Source organism: Microcaecilia unicolor, chromosome 4, assembly GCF_901765095.1.
Source record: "Microcaecilia unicolor chromosome 4, aMicUni1.1, whole genome shotgun sequence".
NCBI classification, from domain to species: domain Eukaryota; kingdom Metazoa; phylum Chordata; class Amphibia; order Gymnophiona; family Siphonopidae; genus Microcaecilia; species Microcaecilia unicolor.
Genome location: NC_044034.1, coordinates 367,178,530 through 367,191,281, shown reverse-complemented (window position 1 = coordinate 367,191,281; position 12,752 = coordinate 367,178,530). Strand labels below are relative to the sequence as shown.

Sequence of the window (12,752 nt, the reverse complement as noted above, 5' to 3'; positions counted from 1 at the left end):
GTTTATGCCAAGTACTTAAGTAGAGGAGTGTGGTAGCCGTGTTAGTCCACTCTTAAGGTTATCAATAGAAATCAAACAAAATAAAAGATGGAAAAGAAAATAAGATGATACCTTTTTTATTGGACATAACTTAATACATTTCTTGATTAGCTTTCGAAGGTTGCCCTTCTTCCTCGGGCAACCTTCGAAAGCTAATCAAGAAATGTATTAAGTTATGTCCAATAAAAAAGGTATCATCTTATTTTCTTTTCCATCTTTTATTTTGTTTGATTTCTATTGATAATGCCAAGTACTTGTAACCTGGCTTGGCCACTGTTTGGAAAACAGGATACTGGGCTAGATGGACCACTGGTCTGATCCAGTATGACTATTCTTATGTTCTTATGTAAAAAATGAAAAACCACCCTCCATGGGTATCACACAGAAAGAATAAAAACAGTGGAGGTGATCAAACAAGAAGGGGTGTCACAACAGAAGGCTTGGAGGCAGTGGCGTTCCTGGGGGGCTGGCATCCGGGGCGGATCGCCGATGCGCCCCATCCCCAGGTGCAGTGCCCCCCCCCCCGATGCAGCGCGGACACCCCCCCCGGCGAAAGGACACCCCCGCGAAGGCACCCCCCCCCCCCCCCCGCCGGGTGCAAACCATTGGGGGGGGGTCCCACGCACGCCTGTCCTCCGTTGTTCCATGCTTCTTCTCTGCCCCGGAACAGGAAGTAATCTGTTCCGGGGCATAGAAGAAGCATGGAAGAAAAACGGAGGACAGGCGACGCGCGGCGCCCCCCCCCCCCCCCCCCCCCCCCTAGGTACACCACAGCTTGGTGGCACCTTCCGTACATTTTGCAACTTCCTCATAGAAGTGATGTTGTCAATTAACAGCCTCATTTTGGAACACTATCACAATTATAAATGGGGCCAATTAAGGAATAAAGCTGGGAAAGTTCCCCCCCCCCCCCTCTTTGAAGATCAAAAAATCCAAAGGGAATTAAAGCCATTATCACAGAAACATAGACAAATGAGAGCAGATAAAGACCATATGGCCTATCCAGTCTGCCCATCCATGCCATCTACTACCCCGTCCTCTCCCTGAGAGATCCTGTGTACTTGTCCCAAGCTCTCTTGAATTCACCAAACACTTTTATTACAGTTGTGCTCACTCTGGAGAAGGTGCAAAAGCTGACCGGTAAACCTTAGTGATTATCCCCCCGATATTCAAAACCATTGAATCTGCCACGAACGGCACCTGGATAGCACTTAGTCTGCTCTCCAGTGATATTCAGCGGGAGATAGCCGGTTATCTCCCGCTGAGTATTCCCAGTTAATGCCCAGGAGATAACTGCCTATATCACGCGATATAGTCGGCTATCCCCAAATATTCAATTAATTTCCAGCTATTGTAAGCGGCCACATTGGGCTGATTAAATAGCTGGTATGTCTTTAGCCTGTTTAAAGTTAACTGGCTATCTTCGAATATCGACTTACTACTACTACTACTACTACTATTTAGCATTTCTATAGCGCTATAAGGCGTACGCAGCGCTGCACAAACATAGAAGAAAGACAGTCCCTGCTCAAAGAGCTTACAATCTAATAGTCTTAGCTGGTTAACTTTAAACCACCGAAAAATAAACCAGCTATTCAACGCCGGTCACAGGAAACAGCCTGGCATTGAATATCCGGGCTGACCATCAACCACGGGAGTTAGCCAGGTTCCCTCTTGTAGTCTGAATATCGGCCCCTATATGTACATTACCTAATGCTCAAGAGAGCCATGGGAATTCTAATAATAAATATATAAATCATTACCCCTCTTACTTTTCCTAGTCTATTTGTTCTAGATCTATAATCTAAATTAGATGCTGTAGGGGATTATATATATGTTTTTGTAAGAGGCCAATTTCCTACCTATGTACTCGCTTATGTCTAGGGGGCGTGGCCTCTGCCCAACATTAGCTGCATGGAAAATAACGGACAGACCAATGGAATATATTAGTTTATTTATACAGCGTTATATACAAAAATATAGAAAACTCTTATCAGCTTATAGCATCAGCAATTCCTGATTGCATGCACAATGATACCAAAAATAGAGAATAACTATGATTATCCTATTGGCTAAATCTGTAATGACAGATAACACAATACCAAGATCCTAATGATTACCACACAAATCTTATACTAGGCTAACAGCAACTAGAGATCATAAATCCTGACGTCACACATCTGATGGGTCCGAGCCCAGACTAATTACCTAACCCAGCCTGAAGGAAGTAAACTATGATCTCACCGTCCCGGTTTCCAGATCAGATTCCTTCCAATGCCTCAGCCGAAGGTCTCAGCGAGGTCACACAAGCTCAGGTGATGCACTTGTCTTGATCAGCCACAGATGATACAGACGCAGTATAGATCCTTTAGACAGCTGTAACCTGGGGAAAAGCTTTGCCAGGTATTATCAGTAAGTCTCTTAGGAAAATCAGGTGCTTGCAGATATGCAAGTGTTCTCCTCTTCTGTTCTTCTTCTTAGTTCTTCTCTCTTCTCTCTCCTCTCTGGAACTACTCCTTCTGTTCCCGCTTCTCAGATCAATCCCTTTTCTGGGAGCCAATCAGAAATAATTCCCCCATGTACTCCCAGCATCTGTATGAAGCTTCCTTTGTCCGTCTTATCTCGTAAGCTCTCTCCCTGGGACAGGCATTCTCCCCCGATGCAGAGTGACCTTGGAGGTGGTGCAGGCTTCAGTAAATCTCTTACAAGCTGAAATGCTGCCTTCTGCACAGTGGGTAGCCAGACATATAGGTGAAAGGTTGCAGCGTCCATTTTGTCTGTAAAGGTGCTCTCATATGCACACAGGGTGGGTGAGATCACAGCAAATACTCCTACAATGCTATCTGGCTCTTATGGAACCATATTGAAAGCTGAAGACTGATTTGAATATCTCTTGTCCCTTATACATGTAGTAACAGAGCAATGATAAATAACAGCACAGATCAACTAAACTTGTAATGAACAGTAACATTAAATTACCGATAATAATTTCGTTTTCACAAATGGCTTTTTACTTTTGTTCGGAGAGTCTCTGGGAGTACAGAGAGGCTGCTTGCTAAGCATTCCCACCATCATTCCTTGGATTCTGACCCTACCACCACCCTCTACCCTAAAACATTTGTTAAAACAACAAAGAAAAAGATTTCCTGGTCAAGAATGTTTTATAAAATACTTAAGATATAGAAATATTATGATCATGACTCTCCACATCTGGAATGATTATGTAGCAACAAAATCAGCAGAAAGGTTAAAATGTAAGGGGTACTGAGGGGCGTAGCCAGACCTCACAGTGGGAGGGGGTCAGAGCCCGAGGTGGGGCGGCACAGTTTGGTCTGTCACCCCCCATTGCCCCCCCCCCCGCCGCCCTGCCGCTCCCCACCCACTGCCGCAGCAAATACCTTGGCTGGTGCCTGACCACCTCCTGAAAAGGCTTGGCCTGGTCCGCCAGGAGCTTATCGACCAAGTCCGCCAGCTGCCGCACATTGCTCCGCAAGTAGATGCTCGTGTAGAGCTGGTAGGACTGAATCTTGGACACGAGCATAGCAGAATGGTAGGCCTTCCTCCCAAAAGAGTCTAGAGTCTTAGACTCACGCCCCGGGGGCGCCGAAGCGTAATCTCTACTACTCTTGGCTTTCTTGAGAGCCGAATCCACAACTCCAGAGTCATGAGGCAACTGGGTCCTCATCAACTCCGGGTCCCCATGGATCCGATACTGGGACTCAACCTTCTTGGGAATGTGGGGGTTACTTAATGATTTTTCCCAGTTCACCAACAATGTCTGCTTCAGGACATTATGAAGGGGACCAGTGGATGACTCCTTAGGTGGTGAAGGATAATCCAGGACCTTGAACATCTCAGCCCTGGGCTCATCCTCTGGGGGAGAAAGCTTTCTCTCTGGTGGAGTGGGATCTGAGGGAAGACCACAAGACTCCTCGTCAGAGAAATACCTGGTGTCCTCCTCCGCCTCCCACGAGGCCTCACCCTCGGTATCGGACACAAGTTAACGAATTTCAGTCCGAAGCCGAGCCCGTCTCGATGCCGAGGAACCCGGTCCTCTATGACGGTGCTGAGAAGAATACTCCCGCAGCGGCGATGACAAAGCTCCCTCCAGCGATGACGGCGGGGAGTCCTCCTGGGTGGCAGCAGACGCCGATGCCGCAAGCTGTACCGGCGTCTCAGTCCACACCACGGGCGGACAGCCAACTGCCACATCTCTCGACGGTACCGCCAGCGCAGGCACCGGCAGTACCAGAGCAGAAGGTCACAGCAGCCCTTCCAGAATCTCTGGAATTATGGCTTTGAGGCACTCGTCCAGAGTGGCTGTCGAGCAAGGCAGCGGGGCCGGTACCGGCAACGAGCTGAGAACCTGTCTGGAGCGCGGAGGCGGTACCGGGCTGTCCGGAGCACAGCGCATCGACACCTCTTGTATGGAGGTCGAGCGGTCTTCCCGGTGTCGACGCTTCACGGGTACCGAATCCTTCGGTGTCCCGGACCTCTCGGTACCATGACGGGAAGGTGACCGATGACGGTGCTTCTTTGCCTTCACGCGAAGCACGGCCTCGATACCTCCCGGTACCGAAGAGGACGACATCAAATCCAGACGTCTCCTCGGGGCCGGGTCCGAAGGTAGTCGGTCCCGGGGGGCCTGCACCGCAGGAGCCCTCGAGGCAGGTGGAGACACACTCGATGGCTCACTGCTACCAGCATGGGATCTCTGGACAGCCATCACCTGCGCTCCGGACGTCGATGCTCCCTCCGATGCAGACATCGATACCGGCGATGACCTCGGTACCGCTGGCTCCGTCGACATCAAAAGACCGGACGAGGCTCCGAACAGTATGTTCCACTGAGCCAATCTTGCCGCCTGGGTCCTCTTCTTGAGCTGGAGGCACAAAGCACAGGCGTTAGGGCAATGACCAGCCCCGAGACACTGAAGACCCGAAACGTGCCTATCAGTGAGCACTGGAGGCACAAAGTACAGGCATTAGGGCAATGACCAGCCCCGAGACACTGAAGACATGAAACGTGCCTATCAGTGAGTGAGATCGTCCGGCTGCACCGCGTGCACTTCTTGAAGCCGCTGGCAGGCTTCAAGGACATGGGCGGAAAAATCACGCTGGTGAGGTCAAAAGCGATGATACCAGAAAAAGGGGCACCAAAAAAGGGGAAAACCCGTACGGGCGGCGAAAAAAGCCACTAACGCAAGAAAAAGGAAACTTACAGGAAAAAGTTCTAAAACGAAACGGAACTCTTTTTTTTTTTTTAAGCACAGGAACACACGAAGATGCCGAAAAGGTACGAAAACCGCGTGAAGAACGCGACAGGGGCCTCTCTGGGGGAGAGAACAAACAAACACGTCCGTTCTGACCATGCAAAAAGAGAGACTAGCAGGCACGCTCACGTTCGGGCGGGAAGACGGTCGCGCATGCACAATGCACACGGATCACGTGAGAGCTAGCAAACTTTGTTGCTAGGAAGATCTTCCGATACTGGGGGCTGCCGTGGACGTCACCCAATCATGAGAACAAGCAGCCTGCTTGTCCTCGGAGAATGAGGAGTAACCTAATGGTTAGTGCAGTAGCCTGGGGAAAAGGGTTTGATTCCCAGTGCAGCTCCTTGTGACTCTGGGCAAATCACTTTGCCCTCCATTGCCCCAGGTACAAAATAAGTACCTGAATATATGTAAACCGCTTTGAATGTAGTTGCAAAAAACCTCAGAAAGGCGGTATATTAAGTCCCAGTTCCCTTTCCCTATTTGATATTCTACATGGAATGTTGCTACTATTGGAGATTCTAGATGGAATGTTGCTACTATTGAGATTCTGTTGCTAGTATTTGAGATTCTACATGGAATGTTAATGTTGCTATTCCACCAGCAACATTCCATGTAGAAGCCTGCCCTTGCAGATCAGCAACGCGGCCGCGCAGGCTTCTGTTTCTGTGAGTCTGACGTCCTGCATGTCAGACTCACAGAAACAGAAGCCTGCCCTTGCAGATCAGCAACGCGGCCGCGCAGGCTTCTGTTTCTGTGAGTCTGACGTCCTGCATGTCAGACTCACAGAAACAGAAGCCTGCCCTTGCAGATCAGCAACGCGGCCACGCAGGCTTCTGTTTCTGTGAGTCTGACGTCCTGCACGCACGTGCAGGACGTCAGACTCACAGAAACAGAAGCCTGCAAGGCAGCATTGCTGATCTGCAACGGCAGGCTTCTACATAGAATGCTACTAGTGGAGGAGTAGCCTAGTGGTTAGTGCAGTGGACTTTGATCCTGGATAACTGAGTTCAATTCCCACTGCAGATCCCTGTGACTCTGGGCAAATCACTTAGCCCTCCATTGCCCCAGGTACAAAATAACTACCTGGATATAATATGTGAACTGCTTTAATTGTAACCACAGAAAGGCAATATATCAAATCCCATCCTCTTTCCCTAAACCATTGGGAAGATAGTTTAAAAGTATTTTTTTTAAAATGCAAATCTAAAGAAAACCAGTTTAATAAACTGAGCTTGTTACTTTCTAACTTAAAGAGCAGTTAAACCTTTGCCAATAAGCCTTCATTGTGTTTTGGAAACAGCATGATCAACCATTCCATCATTTGATGACTTGATGTTCATTCTGTATGTACCACACAATTACTGGATACATTCTACCTCAACTAAATCCAGGGCTTTTCTACCAAACAGCTCACTTCTGTTTGTAAAGCCAGGAATGTTCTTCTGGTGGGTGATTGAAAGAAAGAACAAACATGAAACATATGGTTTAGCTATGCTGTGTAACACATTCAGCAGTAATCAGCTAACAGTAATTGCTTGTGTTCTTTTTAGGAACATGAACACACCAAAACAACACTTGGCAAGAATAAATCAGGGTTTTGGAAAGATTAATGGCATTCATCCATGTAATGAAATTATGAACCTGTAATGTTGGTGCTCTGATAACAGCTGCTCCAGGCAGTTCCATGATTCATCACAGAAACAGCAATGAAAAACAGTGGGAACCAGCAAATAATCCAAAGAAAAGTTCTTTATTGACAGTTCATACATAGGATTAATTCATACATGGGACTCGACGCGGGCTGTGTTTCGGCACAACTGCCTTCTTCAGGAGTCCATAGAGCACAATGCAATGCTCAAAATGTGTTAGCTTTCACAGAAAGTTTGTACCACTTTGTCTGCAGGTTTCTTCAGTTCAGATTTTCAGCATTCAAACGTCTTTTTAAAGGCTGTTCTATCACAACATAAGTATTGCCATACTGGGAAAGACCAAAGGCCCATCAAGCCCAGCATCCTGTTTCCAACAGTGGCCAATCCAGGTTACAAATACCCAGCAAGATCCCAAAAAAGTACAAAACATTCTATACTGCTTATCCCAGAAATAGTGGATTTCCCCCAAGTCCATTTAATAATGGTCTATGGACTTTTTCTTTAGGAAGCCGGCCAAACCTTTTTTAAACTCTGCTAAGCTAACTGCCTTTACCACATTCTCTGGCAATGAATTCCAGAGTTTAAATTACACGTTGAATGAAGAAAAATTTTCTCCAGTTCGTTTTAAAGTTACTACATTGTAGCTTCATCGCATGCCCCCTAGTCCTAGTATTTTTGGAAAGCGTGAACAGACGCTTCACATCTACCCGTTCAACTCCACTCATTATTTTATAGACCTCTATCATATCTCCTCTCAGCCGCCTTTTCTCCACGCTGAAGAGCCCTAGCCACTTTAGCCTTTCCTCATAAGGAAGTCATCCCATCTCCTTTATCATTTTCGTCGCCATTTTCTGCACCTTTTCTAATTCCACTATATATTTTTTTGAGATACGGCGATCACTCAAAGCTATTTTTACAACTTCCAATCATTTCATGAGACTCCTGAGGCAGGCACACTTGCCAAAACACAGTGCCATGTCAAGTCCTTTTCATGAAATAAACTTGTGTTCATTTTATCCTCATCTTCCACATGTCTTTCTGGAAGTGTCCTGTTGGCTACACTACTCTTCATTTCCATTAGACAATAAACATTATTTTCAAATAAAAAGAACAAAAGCAACTTAATGGATTCAATTCAAATTCAAATCAATTCTTGCATACCACTAATATCCCCTTTCCAAGGTTCAGTGCGGTTTACATTCTAGGTTAGACAAAAGCTAATAATATTAGTGTGAGGTATGAGAAACATTAGAGACCATTGGTGTAATGCATGAGACTAAAAACATTAAAGGAAAGGATAATGGGTGATACTAAGAGGTAGAAGTCATGCTGGATTGTTATGAAGCAGTCCTTGGGAAGAGAAAGCGAAGTTACTTACCTGTAGCAGGTATTCTCCAAGGACAGCAGGCTGATTGCTCTCACATATGGGTGTCGTCCACGGCAGCCCCAGGTCCGGAAAATCTTCCTAGCAACAAAGGTTGCTAAAGCCTTCGAGCGCGCGGGTGCGCACACCGCGCATGCACGGCCATCTTCCTGCCCGTAGCGCGAGAGTCCCGCTTCAGTCAACTTATGAAGCAAAACAAAGAAAAGAACAACTCCAAAGGGGAGGCGGATGGGTTGGTGAGAACAATCAGCCTGCTGTCCTCGGAGAATACCTGCTACAGGTAAGTAACTTCGCTTTCTCCGAGGACAAGAAGGCTGCTTGTTCTCACATATGGGTATCCCTAGCCCCCAGGCTCACTCAAAACAACAAATAGGGTCAACTGGGCCTTGCAACGGCGAGGCCAGAACAAAAAAATTGACCTACGAAGAAACATCTAACTGAGAGTGCAGCCTGGAACAGAATAAAAATGGGCCTAGGAGGGTGGAGTTGGATTCTTAATCCTGAACAAATTGTGCAGCACCAACTGCCCAAACCGACTGTCGTATCGGCTATCCTGCTGAAGGCAGTAATGAGATGTGAATGTGTGTACTGATGACCACGTCACAGCCTTGCAAATCTCTTCAATAGTGGCTGACTTCAAGTGGGCCACTGATGCTGCCATGGCTCTAACACTATGAGCCCTGACATGACCCTCAAGAGTCAGCCCAGCTTGGGCGTAATTGAAGGAAATGAAATCTGCTAGCCAATTGGAAATGGTGCATTTCCCGACATCCACTCCCCTTCTGTTGGGGTCGAAAGAAACAAGCATTTAGGCTGACTGCCTGAAGGGGCTTGTCTGCTCCACATAGAAGGCCAATGCTCTCTTGAAGTCCAATGTATGCAACAGACGTTCAGCACGGCAGGTATGAGGACGAGGAAAGAATGTTGGCAAGACAATTGACTGGTTAAGATGGAACTCCGACACCACCTTTGGCAAGAACTTAGGGTGAGTGCGGAGGACTACTCTGTTATGATGAAATTTAGTATATAAGGAGCATGGGCTACCAAGGCTTGAAGCTCATTGACTCTATGAGCTGAAGTAACAGCTACCAAGAAAATGACCTTCCAGGTCAAGTACTTCAGATGGCAGGAATCCAGTGGCTCAAAAGGAGGTTTCATCAGCTGGGTGAAGACAACGTTGAGATCCCATGACACTGGTGGAGGTTTGACAGGGGGCTTTGACAAAAGCAAACCTCTCATGAAGCGAACAACCAAAGGCTGTCCAGAGATAGGCTTACCCTCTACACGATAATGGAAAGCACTAATTGCACTAAGATGAACCCTTACGGAGTTGGTCTTGAGACCGGACTCTGATAAGTGAAGAAGGTATTCAAGCAGGGTCTGTGTACCGTGAGGAGAAGGGGACCGATGACGGTGCTTCTTTGCCTTCGCTCGAGGCATGACACTGGTACCCCTCGGTACTGACGAGGAGGACGTGGAATCTACACGCCTCCTCAAGGTCGGGTCCAAAAGGGGTCGGTCCTGATGGGCCTGTACCACAGGAGCCCTTGAGGCAGGTGGAGACACACTCGATGGTTCACTGCTGCCAGCATGCGATGGTCTCTGGACAGCCATTACCTGCGCTCCGGAAGTCGATGCATTCTCCGGTGCCGACATCGACACCGCCGCCGCCGACCTTGATACCGCTGCCGATGTCGACGCCGAAGCACCGGGCAAAGCTCCAAACAGGTGTTCCCGTTGAGCTTGTCTCAACGCTTGTGTCCGCTTTTTAAGGCTAAGACACAACTTACATGCGTCTGGGTGATAGTTGGGCCCAAGGCACTGGATACACCACGCGTGAGGGTCAGTGCCTGAGATTGCCCGGTTGCACCGAGTGCATTTCTTGAAGCCGCTGGCGAGCCCTGATGTCATCGACGGAAAAATAGCAGCGGCGAAATCAAAATTTGCGATGGTGCCAAAGGAAGAGCACAAAAAAGGGAGAAAACCCATACGGGCGGCCCAAATGGCAGCACATGATGATAAAAGGAAACTTGAGGGCAAAAAACTAAGAAACTAAAGGAAAAACTTTTTTTTTTTTTTAAGAAAAACTAAACAGCTCATACACGAGCACGACGAAGAAGAAAAAAACCGGCAAAAAGCCGACTAAAAATGAAGGCTCTTCTTTTCTGGGGCACAGAACCGCCGTAAACAGCCGCTCTTGAGCGCGGAAAAAAGAAGACTGAAGCGGGACTCTCGTGCTACGGGCGGGAAGATGGCCGTGCATACGCGGGGCGCGCACCCACGCGATCAAAGGCTTTAGCAACCTTTGTTGCTAGGAAGATTTTCCGGACCTGGGGCTGCCGTGGACATCACCCATATGTGAGAAAAAGCAGCCTGCTTGTCCTCGGAGAATTGCTGGTACACTTAAGCAGATGTTAGCTGTTATTAGATTTAATTAATTGGTAACACTTACAGGCTCCTTGGTATCTAGAAAATAGACACAAAATTTCTTTACTCCTCATGCCTGCTGTGGGTGGAACTTGCAGGTTGCCTGGATGACACAGCAGATACTCTGAATGAATTCTAGCTCCTTTCCCTGGACTAGATAGAAGTGAGAAGATTCCCCATGCCATACCTCCTCACTACAACAAGCCAGCAACTGGACTTCAGGTCCCTTGGTCCTTGAATCCTTGCTCCTTTAGCAACTGCCTTTTAGTGCCAGCTCATAGGAATATAGCACAGTGTCGAAGGCACAGGTGGGCCCGCCCACTTTGAATTCTGGCCCACCCAGCAACAATGTGGCTGGCGGGGATCCCCAAGCCCTGCCAGCTGAAGACTCCCGGCATCTCTCCCCCCCTCCCAGCGATCGGGGAGGGGGGGGGGTCTCTTAACTGCACTCTCCCAAGCCCCCACTACCTTTCAAATCCGGCAGCAAGCAGAGACTCATACCTACTACTTTGCTCAGGTGCTGACCTCTCTGTCTGTACCTGAAGCAAACTCCTCCAAAGTAAAACAAATTTGGACCTTTTAAATTCCAAACTTCTCAACTTTCTGGCTAAAGGGCAATTTTGGAAGTTAAATCATTTGAAAATTCTGGTCCCATCCAGAGAATTGCCTTAACAACAGTAGTTAGCTGGCACTTGGGCCTTAATCATTACACAGCAGGAGGTAAGGGTTGAGCTCTGAATAGGGGTCAAACCATTTCTAACTTTGCTCAGGTGCTGACCTCTCTGTACCTGAAGCAAACTCCTCCAAAGTATAACAAATTTGGACCTTTTAAATTCCAAACTTCTCAACTTGCTGGCGATAGGTGAGATTCCTGATATTCTCTTTAATTTAATGCTTAGTGCTTAATTAATTTTGCCCTGTGAAACCTCTTATTGTCTTTCTTTCTTTCTTTCCCTGCCAAGCTCTGAGGGAGGCTGCATTGTATTGGGGCTCTAAAGTGCATTTTACATTGTTGAAACTGATATAATTATTGGGAATATCTGGATTTATATTGCAACAAGGAAAGTTTATTTTTTATATTCTAGGGCAATTTTGGAAGTTAAATCATTTGAAAATTCTGGTCCCACCCAGAGAATTGCCTTAACAGTAGTTAGCTGGCACTTGCCGGATATAGATTGGAAGGTTCTGTCTGCCAAATCGGAAAGAAGTGGAGAGATCGTGGATGCTTTCCAAAGTGCTCTGCTCAGACAGATGGTGACGGAACCCACGAGGGAGGGAGCGATGCTGGATCTGGTGCTCACAAATGGGGATAGTGTGTCAAATGTCCGAGTGGGTGCACACCTGGGAAGCAGTGACCATCAAACGGTTTGGTTTGATATGGCGGCTGAAGTGGAGGGCGGCCACTCTAAACTCAAAGTCCTGGATTTCAAGCGTGATGACTTTAGTAAAATGGGGGAATACCTGAGGAAGGAGATGATGGGCTGGGAGGACGAACATGAAGTGGAAGGTCTGTGGTCCAGGCTGAAAGAAACAATAAATAGGGCCACAGACCTTTATGTAAGGAGAGTAAATAAAAGCAAGAGGAAAAGGAAACCGATATGGTTCTCCAAGCAAGTGGCTGAGAAAATAAAGGCTAAAGAGTTGGCGTTCCAGAAATATAGAAAATCTCAAGAAGAGGAACACGGGGAGGAATACCGGATGAAACTGAAAGAAGCCAAGAGAGAGATACGTCTGGCGAAGGCGCAAGCGGAAGAACAAATGGCTAGAAATATAAGGAGGGGCGACAAAAATTTCTTCAGGTATATTAGTGAAAGAAGAATGACTAAAAAGGGAATTGTGAGACTAAAAGATACAGTGAACCGCTATGTAGATAATGATGAAGAAAAAGCCAATTTGCTAAATAGATACTTTTGTTCGGTTTTCACTGAAGAAAATCCTGGAGAAGGACCGCGAGGGACTGGCAAAAGTACACCTGAGA

General features: G+C 47.2%; 1 protein-coding gene across 1 annotated transcript in view; it reads right to left on the bottom strand.

Annotated features, from left to right (window-relative positions):
* CFAP47 (cilia and flagella associated protein 47) overlaps positions 1-12,752 on the bottom strand; it is a 1,083,264-nt gene that overhangs the window by 373,989 nt on the left and 696,523 nt on the right.